Here is a 19,805-nt window from a genome sequence, read left to right as displayed (position 1 = left end):
CCAGAAGCTTCCACCCAGGTCACGTGCTCCAGCGCAGTTAACCACCTCCTTCAGAATCTCTTGGGTTGACTGTGAAAACACAGGTTTGTTGTGGTCCTCACGCCATGCTTCAGTGAATCGGAGTGCCTAGTCCCTAGGAAGGAGGAGTTCAAGTTCCCCAAACAAATTTTACGGACTGCAAAGTCTGAGAAACATTCCTTTAAAGATTTTTTTCTTGTCCAACAGACACTTTTAATGGTTAATCTCCCCGGATGCCTTATATTCAGAGATGACGCTAATTATTTAATAATTTGTTATTTTCTCAGTAGCATTACAATATAGTTAACTTTTCACTTAGTGTGAGGAGCCCAACATTTTCCTAGACAACAGAATAGATGAGGTCATCTGTCTGAGAACCGAGCGAACGATCACGGAAGAAGGATGCATGGCCCGATTATTAGGAGAATCATCCTGACATTTGCCACGATGATACTAATTTTAAGTCTAAAACGTATGTGAGGTTAAGTCATCACTTTATACTTCCACTCTCTACTTTTTTTTTTACTTGATGAGCTCACATGCTTGCTTAGCTGTCATTCTAGGTGGCATTAATAAAACAGCACATCGATCAAGAACATGGCTGATCATTTATAACGAGAACCCTGGGGAGTGTGTGTGTGTGTGTGTGTGTGTGTGTGTGTGTGTGTTGGTGCAACCCATATGTGAATCCAAACACATGCGGTACACTTATAAGAGAACTCTTCAGGCTCTCTCTATGTGTTTTTTATTTTATTTGACCCAATTTTTGAGCTGGTTGCTGGCTACGCAGACTAGCCACCAAAACCAACGATAAACGCAGGAGATTTGTTGCCAGAGGCAGTAGCTTCCGGTTAAAGGTGTGTAGGTAAGGATGTAACATGAAGAAGAGACAGAGGTAAAGTAGAGAACAAGAAGAAGTTTGGAAAAAATGAATTATGCTTCAGAAAAGAAAACATTTCCTTTACGAACAAACTTAAAAATCCTCTGCAGTCTTGAATCATCTGAGGGGTTGCCATGTATGAGTAGGGTAATAAAAGCTAGAGACGATTGAATTTCTTTTCTTCTCATGGAGGAGAAAAATGGCCTGGAATCCCTAGAGAGCGGGGGGCAGCAGAGAAAGAGCAATGAGACAGTAAGGCCGATGTGTTCTGGGGGAAGGGCCGGAGCAAACATTGCTTGCTCTGAAGAATGTGAGTAGTTTACCTCTTGGTGGAGTTTTGGGCAAGGGCTACATTGCTTGTGGGAGATGAGCTGGGGGGACCCCAAAGTGGCCGTGACTGAAGTAGATTGAGAAGGTAGAAAGAAGACCGAAGGAAAGTAAGTTCTTGGGAAATTTTCAGATATCTTGAGGACAGCTTGTCTAAAATGATGAAATTGGATGGATACATCATTTTATGATGCTCCCTCCATGTTGTGGGCGGTGTAGACATCAGGGGTAGTGGTTATGCTTACTGTAAGAAAACTAAAATTGTACATCATCTAGTAGAAAAGTTTCTATCTCAAATTTAACTGCTCCACACTTCCTTTGGAAATATTTTTGGAATGACTACTAAGCAGAAGTACTGAGCACCAGTACTGCCATGCAACGTTTGGCTTCCTCCCACGTGGGAGCCAGCTCCTGAAGATGATCTGGTGTTGCCAACTGGGTAATCAGGGTGGGACGGGGAGTGGAGATGGGGACACGGGCTTGCGTGTTCCAGTGTGGAAGAGTACTCAGCATTTCAGGAGCAGCACTTAGTTCAGCAAAGCTGGAAAGAGTACAGGAGTTGGGACTGCAAAGGGAGGTTTGGGCAGGATCACGAGTAATCTGGTAGGTCAAGCTAAGGAGATTGGACACTAGCTTGCAGGTGATGTGGAGTTTCAAGCGATCAGCTTTCCATCAAAAAATCACCCCTGTAGAGTATAAGGAACTTGTTCCTTTTTGTAATCTAGCCACGGAACCTGGCCATTCAGGAAACCGATTGTCTGATGCGTGTAGATAGTGAGGGTGTTACTGGATTATGGATTCCTCTGCCCCTCTTTCCGAGATGGGATTTTCCCTCTCCTGGCTTTCCATCGGATAGAGACCACTAATGATGACATCGGAAATGTCACCAACGATCCAAAAAGCCCATTCCTTGATTTACATCTTTCCCTCTTTCAGTGTTCGGGGAATTTAACAGGTGCCGCCGCGGACCAGCAGGAAAGACGTAGCATTTTCACGCGAAGACAAGTGGAGACTGCGTTAGAACGCCCCTCTCCCTTCACTTCTCGCCCTCTTCCTGCTTCCATATACGCGTACATGTATGTTCGCAAACCCATTTCAGGACCGAGCGTCTGTGAATTATTAGACACTTCAGGATTCAACGTCTCACAGTTCCGAGGTACGCGGCAGCACTCGCGGTGGGAAAGTTATGTTCCTTTCCAAGGTAGGCTGCTGTTCCGTCAAAGTAAGTAACCGTATTCTTACTGAAGAATAAGGTTGGAAGCAGTAGACGCTCTCTCAGAATGGAAGGGGTGCAGGTGTTTGTCTTGAAAAGAACGCTCACGTGACCTCCAGGGCTACGGAGGTTATGGATAATACTTCTAAAGGATGATGCAAAAGTCATGGCAATTTATGTTCCATCAGCCACTAACGACCGAACAGCATTTCTTTTTTTAAACAGACGGAAGTTTTGTTGACAGATTATGTAACAAAATATCGATGATTCATGTACATATTTTTATTCTTCTTTTGCAAATCACATTTTTTTTTTCCTGCAGAGATTAATTTGAAAACTCTTTGTTATGGAACATCATGTACAATTTCACATTCTAACATTTGTTGAGCATGTTATTTCTTGAGACAAATGATAACATTTTAGCTGCTTCTCATTTTTCAGGGGAAATGCTATTTTAGAATCTGGCATCTGGTACAGGGGAAGACTCGTAGAGCTCATTTGGAGGATCGAAAGTTTGCTCACTCAGGTATAATTTGAAATATTCAAATTTTTTTTCAAGTTTATGAAAAACTGTACCTCCATTCTATATGTGCATGTGTGTGCACGTATATCAGAAGCTTATACACACACACACACACACACACATTTGTATTTGTACAGTTAATCTCTGTGGGAGCATAATCACTTAGGGTCATTCTGCTGTAAAACATTTAAATCATTAAAGTAGGTTTACCTCCCATCCCCAGCAACACCCACCCCCCACTTGCCTTGGGCTAAAACGAAATTTCAAAGGAGCTACAAAACTTGAATGGCCTTCCAAGAACCCCTGCAGGGTTCATTAGCAGCACTGGAAGTTGATCTAAGAGTTGTCTAATCACCACTTGAATGAAATCTACCTGGATCCTAACAAGGGTGGAGGAGGGAATTTGTAAACTTGGTTTTGGATATTTGGAAATGATGACCCTGGATTCACAACAGAGGTCCTTGGTGCTAACGATGCATGGGTTTATTTTGCCCAAATATCGCTGCACGTTTTTGAGCTGGTGAGGTCAGCTGCACACCCGTAAAAGCAGAAATAAGGCAGCCAGCGATCGGGTAGCCCCCATACGGGTAAGCCATGAATCTCTGAAAATCACCAAGACAGCAGAGTGGTTAATTTAAGTGAAACTAGTGTTTACTCTGGACACACTCAAAGGAGTCAGTTTCAGACATGCAGACATTGGATCTTTCGATGACCTCTACTGCTCCTTTTAGAGCCGGGCGGGACTTTTTTAAAAGGCTCTGCTATGCACAATGCTTTGGCAGAATTGACTTTGTAGTTAATGTTAATGCAATTAATGCAGTGTACGAAGCTGACGCTTCTCAATCTAGGAACATGTTCCTGTCAGTTAACTGGAATCAGTGGGAAAAGTCGATTGGACCTGGAATTTATCACATCACTCGCAATTTTCATTCTTGTCCACACAAAACCTTTCTGAAAATTTGGAAAAAAAACAAAAGCAAAAACAAAACAAAAAAAAAACCTTTCTTCCAAGTGTTAAGTGAGAAGTCTAGAAAATTCCAGTGGCGCATCCATAAGTGGAATGTATAATTACACGGCAGCATTAGCGGTCGGGCTGAACTGTGCACCCAAAGTCAAGGCTGACTCGTGGGCTTTTGGTACAGGGGTGAAGGATGCCAAGTCTGTGGGTCATCCTCAGGGATGGGTTCGGACATCATGAGTGAAGTCCTGTGGTCTCCTCTCTCTACATCCAGCGTCAAGTTCCTTTGAAAGTAATATGATTATCTTGCATCAAACTCCAGTAAATCCGACTCGACAGGCTTCATTATAAGAATAAACACTTCTTTTAATAAATTTACAAACCCATGCACCAGATTTATAAAAACATACTTTAGCCACGTAATTACTTTCAGAAAAGACATCTGATTCCACTTTTACCCATCACTGAAGTTCTAATTACTTTGATATAATAGCTGTGGGACTTTATTTTTTACTGATCAGACAGATTCCTCACTAATATGTAGCAGAAAAGAAACATTAAAATTCTGTTCTATTTGACAGGGCTATGGAGTCAGTTGGATCCAATTTGTTTTCCCCAATTCTATCATATTGAAAGTAACTTTGATGTTCCTTTGGCTGTGTGTACTCAGGGAAACGAAATATTTGGTGCACAATGAGATCGAGAAAAAAAAATAATGAATTTGCCCTCAGGTGTTGTGTTTCTGTACAATGTTGTGTCTTATCGAAGCAGGTTTAGTCCCGTGACCAACTTCATAGATTTGTGGTATCAGTTTGATTTCTTCCATGATTACCCGAGAGCACAGTTGGTTTAATATCTATGTGACAATTGAAACAGCTTATATGTAAGTTAGTGCTATCTAAATAAGATATTAGTACAAACATACTGAAACTGTTTTCTGTTGATTCTTGCTGCATTGCAATCTCACTAGACCTTGGGATTATTTGCTGTCCTGGTACATCATTTTTCCTCTTGTTTACCATCGCCATTTACTCATTGTTGCAAAGATTTTGATGACCTATTCAAATATTTTGCTGTCATTCCCTTATTATTTTTTTTTTTTTGCTAGAAGAACATTTTTTTTTAAAATATCCACCTTTAATATGGTTATGGAATCAGGGAAAGGGAACACTTGTCCCCTCCCCCTCTATCACCAGTCTTAAAATGCCAATTTTGACTGTTTTCAGCCAATATGGTGGTTTCTCCTTGCCAATGCTTGGTTGAGACAAAAGCTTATGGTGATTCTGATGCCTGAGTAGACGATCCTGGGCCCGCTTCTGAGAAAAAGTTTCTTTACCCTTATAAAGGGTTGTGTGGAGGGAATTTTCCTTTGGTGAACACGTCTATAACTGTTCGATGAGGAGACTGTTGGATAAGGAGACGCTTAGAACTGTGTCAGCCGTCAGGGAGAACAATGCTGGGGACAAAGCCCAACCTGCTGAAGGGAAGTGTGTGGCAAGAAGGACACATTCTGGGTCCCTGGTTGTGCTGAAGCACCACTGATCCAATCACCTCGAGACCCTTCTTGCCTTTGGATTTCTTGTTATGAGAGAGAATCAGAGTCGACGTGGTTAACTAACTGACTTGGAGTTTTGTTGCCTCAAGCCGAATTTATACTAAATTGTACTGTTTACGGAAGGCTATGCCAGAAAACTTCATGAACACAGTGGGGGAATTTGATTTTAATCGCATATAGTTTCCAATGCTGACAAGGTTTTAAAAGAATGCAAGTCAGAAATATTTGGAAGGCCATTTTGTACACTGAAAATGTATAAACTACGTGTTCATCGTTCCTTTATTCCCCGATGCCTTTATCAATTTGGTGAATATTTAGGAAGCACCTAGTATGTCTCTGAATCAGATCGATTCATAGAGCGATGAAGTTTCTACTGGACACAGTCAAACCAGAGCACAGACATCTTTTTCTTTCCATGCCTTATTCCACCGATTTTGAATCACTTTCAGACTTCCAGAAAAATTGCAATTAAACAAAAACTTAAATTGTTGAGGATAAATTGTGGCGTGGATACGTTCGTGGGCTTTTTGCACAAACAAGCCTATTGTCTTCCTCCACGACCACGCCACAATCACAAAATCCCGAGATTTGCAAAGCCAATGGAGCTTCTCCAGCTTTCACGAATGTCCTTTATAGAAAAGGATCTATTTCAGAGTTGCACATTGCTACTGCAATTTCTCCTTCGTTTCCTACAACCTGAAACAGCTCTTCGGTCTTCCCCATGACTTTCATGAACTTGGCACTTTTAAAGACTCCGGGTTTGTCATTTTGTACCAAGGCCCACGCTGATGTTTGCTTATGATGACAACCACACTCTTCATTCGGGGCAAGAAAACCACAGAAGTGTCTCTGTGTTCGTCGCATCCCAAGTGGCCACGTGTGGCTTGGGTTTGTCCCTTTGCTTGTGAGGTTAACTCTGAGCACTTGGCAGGGGTGGTGTCTCCTCGGCTTCTCCAGTCACAGTTCAGTCGGTCACCCTTGGTAATTGACAAGCATTGCGTGGGGGTGGTTGCTTTAAATATTCCGTTCCTCAACAAAAGTGTAAGATCCTCATGTGCTTATTTACATCAATAGGGACTTGGATTTTCCTGTTTTTATCCAAAGGATCATAATCCATTGGCAACAGTGTTTATTTTGACGCCCAGTTGTCCCGAATAGTCCAGGGGGAGTGCGTGTGCGCTGGCCAAGAAGGGGGCTCTGAGAGGCCTGGCCAGCGTTTGGTCAGGGAGAGGATCTTCGTCATTTGTCGTCCTGCCATTTCGACTCTGTTTTCTTGTTTTTATTTTTATTTTTATTTTTTTCAACGTTTTTTATTTATTTTTGGGACAGAGAGAGACAGAGCATGAACGGGGGAGGGGCAGAGAGAGAGGGAGACACAGAATCAGAAACAGGCTCCAGGCTCTGAGCCATCAGCCCAGAGCCTGACGCGGGGCTCGAACTCAGGGACCGCGAGATCGTGACCTGGCTGAAGTCGGACGCTTAACCGACTGCGCCACCCAGGCGCCCCCTTATTTTTTTTTTTTTTAACGTTTATTTATTTTTGAGAGAGAGAAAGACAGCGTGAGTCGGGGAGGGGCAGAGAGAGAGGGAGACACAGAATCCGAAGCAAGCTCAGGGCCCCACGCTGTCAGCACAGAGTCTGAAGCCAGGCTCGAACCCACGAACCGTGAGATCGTGACCTGAGCTGAAGTCAGATGCTTAACCGAATGAGCCACCCAGGAGCCCCAATACAGTTTCAACTCTGAATGTTGACTTCTGCCCATAAAGATAAGTTTGTGCACTGAAGTAGAGAATTGGAATCATTGAGAATTTGGAATCATGCTGGAGGGCTGTGTTTCTTCAACTGTTCGTACCCCTCAAAGTCAGCCATCTAGTCACAAGGGACCAACGTAAGCACCCATCTGGGGGGACTCCAAGGATCCCACCTTGTTGGCCATCTCCTTGGCACAGACTGTGCACCGATAATTGGCACTGGGGAATGTGCGGTACCGTGAGTTCGGCTTCAGAACGTACATATACGTCCTCCAAATAGTTTTAAGTATATTTACACAACTGGACCCTGCAATTTGCAGGCTGTAAAAGCACCTTCTCCCTTCTACCATTTTCCTAGGATGGCTCCACATTTCTCTGTTCGTTCTTCTATCTGAACTGGTCAGCGAGATGCTACTGTTCCATGCTTAAAAATGTAGTCTGGGGACACCTGGGTGGCTCAGTCGGGTTGAGCATCTGACTCTTGATTTTGGCTCAGGTCATGATCTCCCGGTCCGTGGAATCAAACCCCACATCAGGCTTGGCACTGACTGTGTGGAGCCTGTTTAGGATTCTTTCTCTCCCTCTCTCTCTCTGCCCCTCCTCTGCTCTCTCTCTTGAAAGAAAGAAAGAAAGAAAGAAAGAAAGAAAGAAAGAAACTAAAAAAAATGTATTCTGTTGCTATATTAAGAACTGAATCATCCAACTGAGCACCTAGATGAGGAACACCCATCGGTAAGCACTTCTGGTAAGCTGCCCAACTTAATGCGTGAGACCTTTGCTGTAAGCGTCAATTTCTCATTCAGTTGTCTTCCGCCACCAAGAACAGTGGACTCACCATCGGGGACGGAGTCCTCTAAAGTGTTAGCACCACCTTCTGTGAGCTTCTGATGGTCATTTGGGGCTTGGTGGTGTCCTGGTCAGTGGTGTCCACCCCTGGGTGGGTCATCGATCTTAATTGAGGAGCCTCCCAATGGTTCCCTTTCAGCTATTATAATGCTCTTCGAGGACAGTCCTTGTCTGTGATGCCCTCTCTTTGTTGTTGGTTGCTGTTGCCAATGTACCTTTCTTCCTATTATTACACAGCAAGCTACGGGGAAAACTTGAGCATTTATGCATTTAGAAATGCTACGAACACAAGCAAATCATTCCCCCACTCCAGGAAATGCGTCAGCTTTTATTCTTACTCTGCTTTTAACGGGGGTGCCTGGGTTCAGCGTCTGACCCTTGATTTCAGCTCAGGTCACGATCTCATAGTTCACGAGTTCGAGTCCCACGTTGGGCTCTGCACAGACAGCGTGGAGCCCGCTTGGGGTTCTCTCTCTCTCTCTCCTTCTCTCTCTGCCCCTCCCCCATGCTCTCGCCCTGTCCTTCCCTCTCTCTCTCAAACTAAATAAACTAAAAGTAGAATAAAATAAAACGACCACTGCCTACCATCTTTCTAAATATCAATGACTCGTTTGTCTTCACTCATCCCTTGTCATTAGTTAGGGTGATCCTATTAAGAGGCGGAAAAGTAGAGTTTTACTCTACAATGTCTTGTGATTCTCCGGTACCATATTCTTTGGTGTGAGCTTTGTTGGAGCACCCCTGTGGCCCCGGCAGCCCTGGCCTGCTGGGCAGTAGCTCTGTGCCCCATCCACATTCTCACGGGCCCCCCACTTCAACCCAGCCACCCCATGTCCTGGCCCCTAGGGCTCATATTTCTTTTTATTTTTAAATTTTTTTTAATGTTCACCCATTTCTGAGAGAGACAGACAGAGACAGAGACAGAGTGTGAGTGGGGGAGGGGCAGAGAGAGAAGGAGACACAGTATCCGAAGCAGGCTCCAGGCTCCCAGCGGTCAACACAGAGCCTGACCTGGGTTTTGAACCCACGGACCGTGAGATCATGACCTGAGCCAAAGTCGGACGCTTAACGGACTGAGCCACCCAGGCGCCCCTCCTATTTCTAAATACATATGTTGGTTTAATTAATTGCCAGGTCTGACAGTAAGCATTGCCAATATTCCCTTTTGTTAAAAATGTTTATAGCAATATTAAGACTATTATTTTGAAAAGAATCCTCAAGTAGCACAGCCTAATTAAAGTGCTATTGAATATCTGCTTTCAGTCTGTTTCTGTCTGTTGTTTACGGTCTGATAATTAACTGAACCCCTCTTCACAAAATAAAAGTAGAAATCTTTCAGGCACGTACTTACTGGCTCTTGGTTAAGATGCTTCGAGTATTTCTGGAGAAAGTGGTCCCAGCACAAAGAGAGAAAGTGACATCCCTATTGAGGAAAACCTTCCACATTTCTAAAGAATGACTCAAAACTGGATTGAAATTAATCCACAAATTAATCAGGTGTCTATGATGGAAACCCTGTGCCGAGTACTGTCTAAAGGAAACAGGGATGGGAGTCCGTGGGTCCCTGTCAGGGAGAGCCCGTTCGCCACTCCCACACTGAACAGAACTGAGGAAATTAATGCAAACATAATTCCTGCAAAACTCACTTGAAGACAGAAGTCAGAATGAAGAGAAATGGAAAAGAGGCGTCGTAGATAGAGTCAGTGAGGTGTGGCTCGGACAGAGGGCCTGAACGTAAAACCTGGTTCAACTACTTCTATCCCTTACTAGCTTTAGCATTTCTAGTCCTTGGGCTCTTTATCTATCAGAGAGAGAGAATGAGCTGGGGAGAGGTAGAGAGAGAGAGACCCAAGCAGACTCCTCACCGTCAGCACACAGCCCGATGTGGGGCTCGAACACACGAACCCCTGGATCACGACCCGAGCCGAAGTCGGACGCTCCACTGACTGAGCCCCCCAGGCGCCCCACTCTGTTGTATTTTTAATAGCACTTACCTTTCCACATAATTCTAGAATGTGCTAATTTTCCGATTATCTTTTGTTGGCTGTCATCCTTCACTAGAATGCCAGTTCCAGACAGGCAGGGATTCTGGTCATGAATAGGGTCTCCACACAAGAGGAGTATACTGAAGCATGTTAAGAAATGAATGAAGAAGTCATTCTGTATGCCCGACTTGGAGGTGAAGAAAATGATGCCCATCTGAAATAATGTCCCCTGCTCCCATAGTTACAAGAAACAGAAAAAGATTAGAATCCAGGTGCCTTAATTTCCACATCCACACGTATGCATTATTACTGTCTTTTGTACATTCCAGGCAAACAGTAGAGATGATATATTAATTAATGATGACGCTAAATTAGGTAAAATAAAGTACTTAGGGAACTTAATAGAAGACTTACTTATGCTTCACTTTTTCAACACAACTGGCCACATTAATAAAATGTATACAATACAAAGCCTGAGAGAATTTGCCCCATTAACCACCTAAAGGTCTGTGTGTCTGGCAAGATGCTGGGAACAGCCCTGGGGTAGCCTTTGAGAAAGCAACTTCTCTGTTTTCTGAATGAAAACCAGGTGCCTAAAGGTAAGTAATCCTTGGTTTGTCTCAGAAAAGTACGTAGACCATCATATGGGCAACCAAGATAGGATCTTACCCGAAAAGTCCCGTGTTGCACATTGTATTTTTGCCTTCTGACTTCAAAACCCACGACCCTCAGGCCACACAGATTGTGGCTTTATGATTTATTTGAGAGGATAAAGCAGTTCTTGTTTAGGGGGCTTAACGAACACGAGACTCCTGCGGAGGAAAACGCAGGCGGCGGGAGCAGTGGAGCCACAGAAGCGTCAGGGGACCGTGCAGCCAGGGACACTGAGATCTGCTCCCTTTGTCTTTCCTACTTCTTTCGGTTCACCTTTGGTGCAATCTAGGACTTGGGCAAACGTGTCCCATTGCCACAAAGAACAGACATCTATTGCAGACAGATCTCCAAGAATCCAAGGGATTCAACTCCAAGGTGATGAGTCCACCAACGAATTCTCTTCCCCACATCTTCCAACATGGGAGCATTTGAGGTTCGACACAGAAACGGGGCCTCTGGGAGGATGGAAATTCTAAAGGAAGCCTGTACCTCAGACATAAGACCTGAGCAGCTTGTCCACTTTAAGGGGAAGGGGCCAGGGGCTCACGTCATAGGTCACCTCCCCTGTGTCAACTACTGTATGACTTCATTGTCTTTTTACTTTTTGCAAGTTCATCGTCCTGTCGTTCTTTTGATTTCCATTGTATACAGGTAAGGAAAATGAGGGTTTTGGAAAGTTGAAATAATTCCAAAAAGATCACATGACTGATAACACTTGCAATATGTCATAATGCTTTCCTAGAAAGCCCCCAGAAGGACCCTCTCTGAGCTAAAATTCAATTCTCCCTCCCACATTTACCTCGATACTTTATAGCAGAGACTTAATATTGAAGCCAGAGGGAACAGAGTGTATTGGCTGTGTGAAATGGATAGTTCAATTTCCATCCATATCTAATTCCGGATTTCAATTTTCTTGTAAAATCCCCATCTTTCTTTTAAGACAGCTGCTTAGTCCCTTGACTTCAGCTGCCCTCCAGGATTTTGGCTTGGATCCCTTGTATCAAACTGCCCATCACACAGCCTCTGGGCTAACAGAAATAAACCCCTGCCTAGAATCTGAGTTTGGGGTAGAAACAGCTTTGTTCCGGCCCTTTCTCCCATATTCCTTACATGACCAGCCTATCTACTCATAAAGTGCATGCTTCCAACGATAGTGTTACAGCACATGTTACCTGCCTCAATTTCCACTAAACAATTGGAAAGCCGATGATTTATTCTGCCACCAGTCTTCCAAAACACAACCTGGAGGTCTAAAACTCTGTATGGTAAATAAGCAACTAGTATGAATAATAACAATGCAGCAACTAAAGAGACCAATAACTCTTGGAATTTAAATAATAATAACAGTAATGTAAGAGACTGTGGCTATAGTGAAAGCCATTATGTTGCTTTCATGTGAAAAAAATGTCAAGAAACAGCTTAAAACATTCACATTAGTATTTACGTTCTGGGGAGGGGAGTTCACAGCCGTTGTTTCATTTCTTGTGTGTATTTTGAGATAATTTCATTTTTAATAAACGAGAGTCAATAGAACATGAGATTTGTACAAATGGTTGCGTCCCCGATGAATCCCTGATATAGTTGATTATATTATTCAAAATTAAATTCCATTTTCCAAATGGCATTGCAGAGTGAAGCTATGGAAGAACATTTTGAATGGAGACAATTCAATAGAAAGAGCAGTAAAGGGAAAAAAAACTCTGTTTCTCTTTTCCACATACGGATTTTATTAACTCACTGCTCACCCGTACATCCAAAATCATTTGGCGAGGAGATGATTTACCTACGAAAAGGTCTCAGGCAACAGAAGTCTTAGCCTTTAAGACTTTTGAACAATTTTTATGAAGATTATCTCAGAGTTTGTTGTACATCTTTCTTTCCTCTTAAACATTGTCGTGATGAGTCCTAGTCATGATTTTTAAACGGGGATGACATCACGGGCTGCCTCAGTAAGTCGGGCCCTTTACCTTGGTACCAAATGTTCTCAGACTCTTCAACTTCTATATTTTTTCTTGCATTGTGCCTTTGGCGTCCCAGTCAAAGGGGACTGTTAACAGTCAGCATGTTCTCTTTTAGGTCGCTTCATTCTTGTCTAACCGACTAAGCTGTAAGGATCTCCTCTTTTAGTTCTGGCAATGTTCCAAGATGAGAGAAATAAAGGTCCCTAGAACTACACCTTTACCCAGACTACCCTGAACCAAATCCCCAGACTTCGTGTGATCGGTCTGCAGGGATCTCTTCTTCCCAGACGAACTCTGTCTATCGTCAGGGGCTTCTACCTAAGCCCTGCTTTGACTTCAGATTCTGACACCTGCAAAGTCTGTGGCTTTGAGCAAGGAACACGGACATACCTAGACTCACTTTTCTCATATGCAAGACAGAAATATTAGTATGTATCACACAGGATCGCTGAGCACAGAACATTCATTCTATTTACGCCTCCTCTCCCTCCGGCTTCTTCCCGAGGGCGTTAGGAGGTAGGAGCTAACCAGACCTCCCTTCCAGGTGACCCCTGCCGGTAAGTCAGGGGGCTCTTCAAGGCGGTGTTGTACTATTCACAGTATAAACAGTACGATGGAAATTTTAAGTCAGAACAATGTGTTTTGGTGCCCCCTAACCCACCCCCACCTCCCCGCCCCACCATGTCATGAATGCCCCGCTGACTTCCATAAATCACCACCACCACGCTGATCGCGGACTTGGGACAGCAGAGCAAGAAGACAAGAGAAACAACTATATTGCCCGCAACACCCTGGCTGGCTTACCTGTGTCACGGAGGCGGTGCGAGGGACAGTGGAAAGGGCAACGGGTGGGGAGGACGAGAATATGCCATTAGCCCCCCCTCCCCGCCCCTGTGGTGTCTTCCTTGTCCCCAGTTGCAGATTGCTCTGTCCTCCAAAACCCTGGTGGGCTGTGAAATTCCATCATTATTATTCACGCCTACGAGGTAAAGTTTTGACGGAAATGGGAATTTTTTGAAACGGATGATATAATCGTTTGAAATGAAACCATGCAAATTGCTGGTGATATAGCATCATCCTACAACTGTATCATCAGACCCACTTTTCCGGCATGTCTTGTTTCTAAGTTAGGAGGTGGGGGAAGAAACTGGTTAAAAAGGATTGGCTTTGTGGTTCCACAGCAAAGAGTGCGAATCCCTGACCCCCTTGAGCAGACGCTGCCGTGCAGTGACCGGTCAATACGTGTTTGCAATTGGCATTATTTTTATTTGTATTAGACTTAGAAATGCAAGGTGTCTTAATGTCTATAGTAATCCCAAGTATTATTAATCATCGAAAAATTGTGGTTTTTCTTTTTATATACAACACCACAAAGCGGCCAGTTTCATTGAACTGTTTCTGGAGGTTGTTTTCCTCCTGTTTCATTAATTTATTCCTACTGGCTAGTCTCTGATATACAGTGTAACTCAGGATCAAGAATAGACGCGAAAAACCACATTTTGAGGTGTTAAAATTAACAGAGAAAGCCCCTGGCCACTCAACCAATGAACTCAGGATTTAGTGCTCCTTTGATTCATGAGGCATCTGCATCTGAGGCTTCTGCTTCTATCTTACTCTACTCCTCGGTGGAGGTGATTTACAGCGCACAGCACAGTTAATAGAATTTCCACCCTGTTACGGGAGTGAGGGAGTAAAATACACCAGAGTCCCAAACCAAAGAAGAATTCCACACTGACAATTTACAAGGAAAATATTACAGCGTCTGGGGATTACTTATGTGTACGCAGCTAAGTGATCCAGGTTGCAGTCGAAAGATCAGCACACGGCTTCCGAAACTCTAATTTCGTGACAGAATTCGTGCCCTACATGAAATAGACAAAAATATAGTGTAACCTGTATAACACAGAAAAACCCTCTATCATAATATCTAACTAGCTCTCCATCTGAAGTCACGGATTTGCAAATACCTCGGTGGATGGATGGCTCCCAGTAAGAGAGAACATCTGATTCCACTTTCACTGGAGTCCTAATTACTTTGATTTAATGACTGTGGGATTTTATTTTTTACTGTTTGGACAGATTCCTCGCTAATACTTAACAGGCAAGAAACATTAAAATCCTGTTTGGTTTGACAGGAGCAGAGTTTAATGTCAGCTGGACTGAATTTATTTTCCCAAGTTCTATTTTCTCAAAAATACCTTTGATGTTTTCTTTAACCAGATTTGTTTAGGAAACAACTATATGATATTCAGGGGATCCAAATGCATTTCTGATTCAATCATAACATCAAGATTCGGTGCACCACCCAGTTCAGGCCATCTCACAATAGCCTTCCATCATAAACAGACAGTAGAATTCAGGAATGAGCCACACCACATCAGTCAGTGTCTATTTCTATTTGGGTAAAGTTATAGCGAGAAAAACACATGGTCAACCATCAGGATGTATATTTTTACTCCGTGCGTCTCTTCCAAGAGCATCTTTCCGATTCTTCTTGGATACCCGTCTGTTCTCTTTTAACCCCCTGTACTTCCAACATACCCCCTCGCTCAGTAAATTGGAATTATTTTGTGCACGTTATGGGCATGGGAGCTCTTAGAGGCCCATGTATGCATCACAGAGCAGAATATCTGGTCCAGCTAAACTGGCGTTCCTTCTTAGATGTTTTATTTACTCGTGGACTTGTTATCTGCAGGGTAAAAAAAGAACCTTTGCATTATAAAATATTGTAGAGTAAATGTCATTTTATTATTCATAAACATGTGTAGTAACACAGACATAGGAATGGTTGGCAACGAAAGACAAAATTTTTTTTTTAACTTAATGACTATGAGCGGCTTGTAGCTAGTACATTCATTATGTTGATTTCCAAGGACAGATACTAATGAATGAATAGGATTCAGTTCATTTGAGCCCGTATAATCGCAGGTTATGGACAAATAACAGACCTCCAGTTCTAGCTGCTGAAAAAGAGAACATATATTTGCTCATGCAGCTGAGCAGAATTCTAAGTCTAACAGAGAATATCGGTGTCGGCCCAAAAGTTACTACTCCCCTTCTTTCTCGATCACTGAACGATTTCCAAATACAGTTGAGGAACCTTCGATGCCACATTACTTGTTCACAGTCTCTGTTCGAGGGGAACATAACCTCAGTTCTGACTGATGACGTAGAAGGTGAAGTCTACGGGCTTCATCCTGGGAAGGGTTTTCCTTTTGATACCAAAGGGCAAGTGAGGAGAAAGTCTCAGTACGGTGAAATGCCTTTGATCCCAGTGCTTTGAGGAGGGAATGTCGGGAGCTGGGGCAGCCATTGGGCAGCCATTCGGCAGCCCAGAGCAGAAGACCAGATGCCCCGAAACGATTCAACTACTTAATTAACCCTAGAACAGCCAATGTCCGTTTATTCTTAACGCCCAGGAAAGATGGAATCCCCATGTATTTGGGATCTCTAGGGATGTACCCTTGTTTATTCCTGACATTGACAATTCGCCTTGTCTGTCTTTGCCCTTGATCCGTATTGCCAGTGGCTTTGAAACTGAATTAATATTTCCAAGGAATCAACTTTGGCTCTGTTGATTTACTCCGTTTGTGTTTATTTTCCATTCCAGTGATTTCTTATTTTTATGATCTTTTCCTGCTTTTTATTTTATTTTGATTTTTGCCTAGTTTTTCTACATTTTTATATGAAAATTGGATTGACCGTAAGTTTTTTAAGTGCTTCTAACGTGTACATTTTGGGCTATAAATTTTCCTCTAAGTACTGTTTTATCAGCATACTGCAAAGTTTTCATATGCAACATCGTTATTAGAATTTAGATCAAAATATTTCTAATAGTCATTGTGATTCCTTCTTTCAGTTTTGAGATATTTAGGATTATATTGTTTCTTCTTTTTTATTTTTGCATGACTGTGGACCCTCTAGTTATTTTGTTTTGTTGTTGATTTCTACCTTTATCATCAGAGATTCAGTTTGATAATATTTTGTTGAGGGGGTTTGCATCATTATTCACAAAAGTTATTGGTCTGCAGTTTACTTTTCTTTTAATGTCTCTAACTAGCTTTGGTATGAGCATAAAGCTGATGTCATATGAAGTGAGGACATGTTTTTTAATTCTTAACCACAAACAGACTGTATTCCATAATTTAAAAAAATTCCAGTGAGCAATTTAGGAGCTATCAGGGACAGGTAGATGGCTAGTGACGCTGATTCCAGAAGAGAGACTATTTTGTATTTCCATCTGTTTCTTCGACCGGGAAATATCTCTGTATTTTATGCAACAGGCTTTGCATAAAATTCCCTCTAGGAGGGAATCTCATTGTGGTGTAAAAAGCATCCCTTGTGAACGGTATTCACATGTGCCCTAATCTCTTAGTCCCGGAGAGGGTTGGGGGAGAAAGAGAGACAGAAATCAAACGCTTTTTGACAGCAATGATATGCAGGCTTCGTGTGCTCCTTTGTTCTGAGCCTGACGCGTAGGGGAGGCAGGACGAAGGGTGAGTCATTGTTGCAGAACTAGAGCTGACCCCCCCTGCGTTAAGGACAGAGGCCCTGCTTCCAGGAAAGAACGCCCCCCCGCAGGGCGATGACAAGGAGGGAGGGTCACGTGGGCTTCTGCAGTCTGGAAGGCCACTGTCAGGAGTCATGAATTCTGTTCTCCCTGGTCAGCCTCTCAGTCTTCTGTGTCTAGCTTTTCCTTTCCCCCGACATTTCTCCCACGTGTGCACAAGCCGTGTCATCTGGAGTGTGACAGGAGGTGCCCCAAATCTCTGAGTCCAGACCAGCTCTGCTGGGAGGGCCTTTTTCCCGCCTTCAGTTGTTCATCCAACAGTCCTTGCCAACCAGCTGATCGAGCAAATGTTCAGATTTGTGGTGTTTGCTTGTGAGATTTTGTTTAGAAAAATTAATTGTAGGCTCAAATATTTCGGAGGAGAATAATATTTGCCTTTTCTTTTTTCATTCTTCTTATAATCTTTTTTTTAGTGTTATTTCGTTGTTTCTGTTTGGTTTAGGATGCATTATAAAAACCAGTCTTATGTGCATATGTTCAGAGAAACCCTGTTTTAAACATATATATTTCATCAGTAAGAAGGCTCTAGTTTCTTGTCAAAAGTAGTCATTAACAGCCCAGTGGGAATGCAGTCATGCCTGGCAGCTGGTCGGCCGGGGAGAATCTTGTGGATAAAGAGGTATCTTGATATAGAGACTAGTTTATGTCATAAATAATTGCATTGGCCACTCACTGGATTTTGGCTGGAATCAGGAGCTAGAGGGTTTTAGCAAACGTTAAGTAATACGGATATAACTCTCTCTCCCAAATACCCTGTGCGCTCGTCTCTTTATTTCCCACTCCCTCCCACCTCCACATTTCTTTTTCTTTCTGTTTGACTATTTATTCAAACATGAATTAGACCATGGGTTATTGTTGTTTTGTTCACTGGCCTTGACCTACAATACCGCATAGCTATCTTCCCATGATGTTTATCTCCAGGAACACACTCACTACTTAGTGCGGTGGTCTGCTGTGAGCTTTTGCTCCTGTTGTGTTGAAGAAAAACCAGTACACGTACATGCGACGTTGTTTGGACATAGGTGGTTTGCAGATGTAATCAGCGAAGATGAGATCATTAGGGTGAGTGAGTCCTACTCCCATATGACTGGCTGGCTATCTTGTAAAAAGGGGAAACACACACACACACACACACACACACACACACACACACACATGAAGAATGCCATGAACACAAAGGCAACGCCTGGGGAGAGTCCATAAGCCAAGAACCACCAAATGTTGTCAGCGAACACTGGGAGTTAGGAGAGCTGCAAAAGCACCATGGCCCTATCAACACCTAGATTTCAGACTTCCTGGTCTCCAGAACTGAGACAATTCACTTCCGTTGTTTAAGCCACTCAGTTGGTGGTGCTTTGTTACAAAAGCCGTAAGAAATGAATACGCTGTCCCAGCCTGGGATTTCATGACTTCACGATAAGTCTTCAGTGTCAAGGTAGAAAATATTTTTCAAGATATGTTCAGAAAATAAATCTGAATCATTAATTGACTTAACTCTCTATAGATTTCAAATCTGTTGTATTTAGGGGATTGAATCCATTTTACGTGTCTTTGAATCCCAAGTACCCAGCATTTGTCTATAAATAATGAAGGGCTTAGGGGCGCCTGGGTGGCTCAGTCGGTTGAGAGTCTGACTTCAGCTCAGGTCTCATGATCTCACGGTCTGTGAGTTCGAGCCCTGCATCGGGCTCTGTGCTGACAGCTGGGAGCCTGGAGCCCGCTTCGGATTCTGTGTCTCTCCCTCTCTCTCTGCCCCTCCCCTGCTCATGCTCTGGCTCTCTCTGCCTCAAAAATAAATAAAAACATTAAAAAAATTAAGTAATGAAGGGCTTATATCCAAAATATATCAATTACTCCTACAAGTCAATAATAAAATGCTACACTCCAGTAAAAGAAGGACAGGCATACATTTTCTACGTGTCCACAGAAAAGACATGCAAATAGGCGGCAAGCTTATGAAAAGACACTCAACATCACTGTTCATCAGGGAAAGGCTCGCAACAAGATGGGTTAACGGATAATAGAGTGTAGATAACGGATAAGTAAGTGTCACAGCGAGTATAACCCTTGGTAATTGAGAAATTTTGTTGTATGTATAAGAGTTTTCATGGGGTGCCTGCGTGGCTCAGTCGGTTAAGTGCCCGACTTCCACTCATGTCGTGATCTCACGGTCCGTGGGTTTGGGCCCCGCATGGGGCTCTGTGCTGACAGCGCAGATCCGGGAGTCTGTTTCAGATTCTGTGTCTCCCTCTCTCTCTGACCCTCCCCCGTTCATGCTGTGTCTCTGTCTCAAAAATAAATAAACGTTAAAAAATTAAAAAAAAAAAAGAGTTTTCACTGTATTGCTCTTCTAACTAGTGTGTAGGATGAAACATTTCCAGAATAAAGTATTAGAAAAAAATCCCAATTTTGAGATATTACTGTACCCTCTCTTTCTGCCCCCACAATTCTTCTCTGATGCCTAAACCCCATTACAAGTGGGAATAATCATGTCGCCCATTTGGGCCAAACCCATGTAAGCAGATGTCTCTCGCTGTGGCTTCCAAGATAGACTGTTCAACTG

Source organism: Felis catus, chromosome A3 (genome assembly GCF_018350175.1).
Source record: "Felis catus isolate Fca126 chromosome A3, F.catus_Fca126_mat1.0, whole genome shotgun sequence".
NCBI classification, from domain to species: Eukaryota; Metazoa; Chordata; class Mammalia; order Carnivora; family Felidae; genus Felis; species Felis catus.
The sequence above is the reverse complement of the archived record's forward strand: the minus strand, read 5'-3'. Positions refer to the sequence as shown.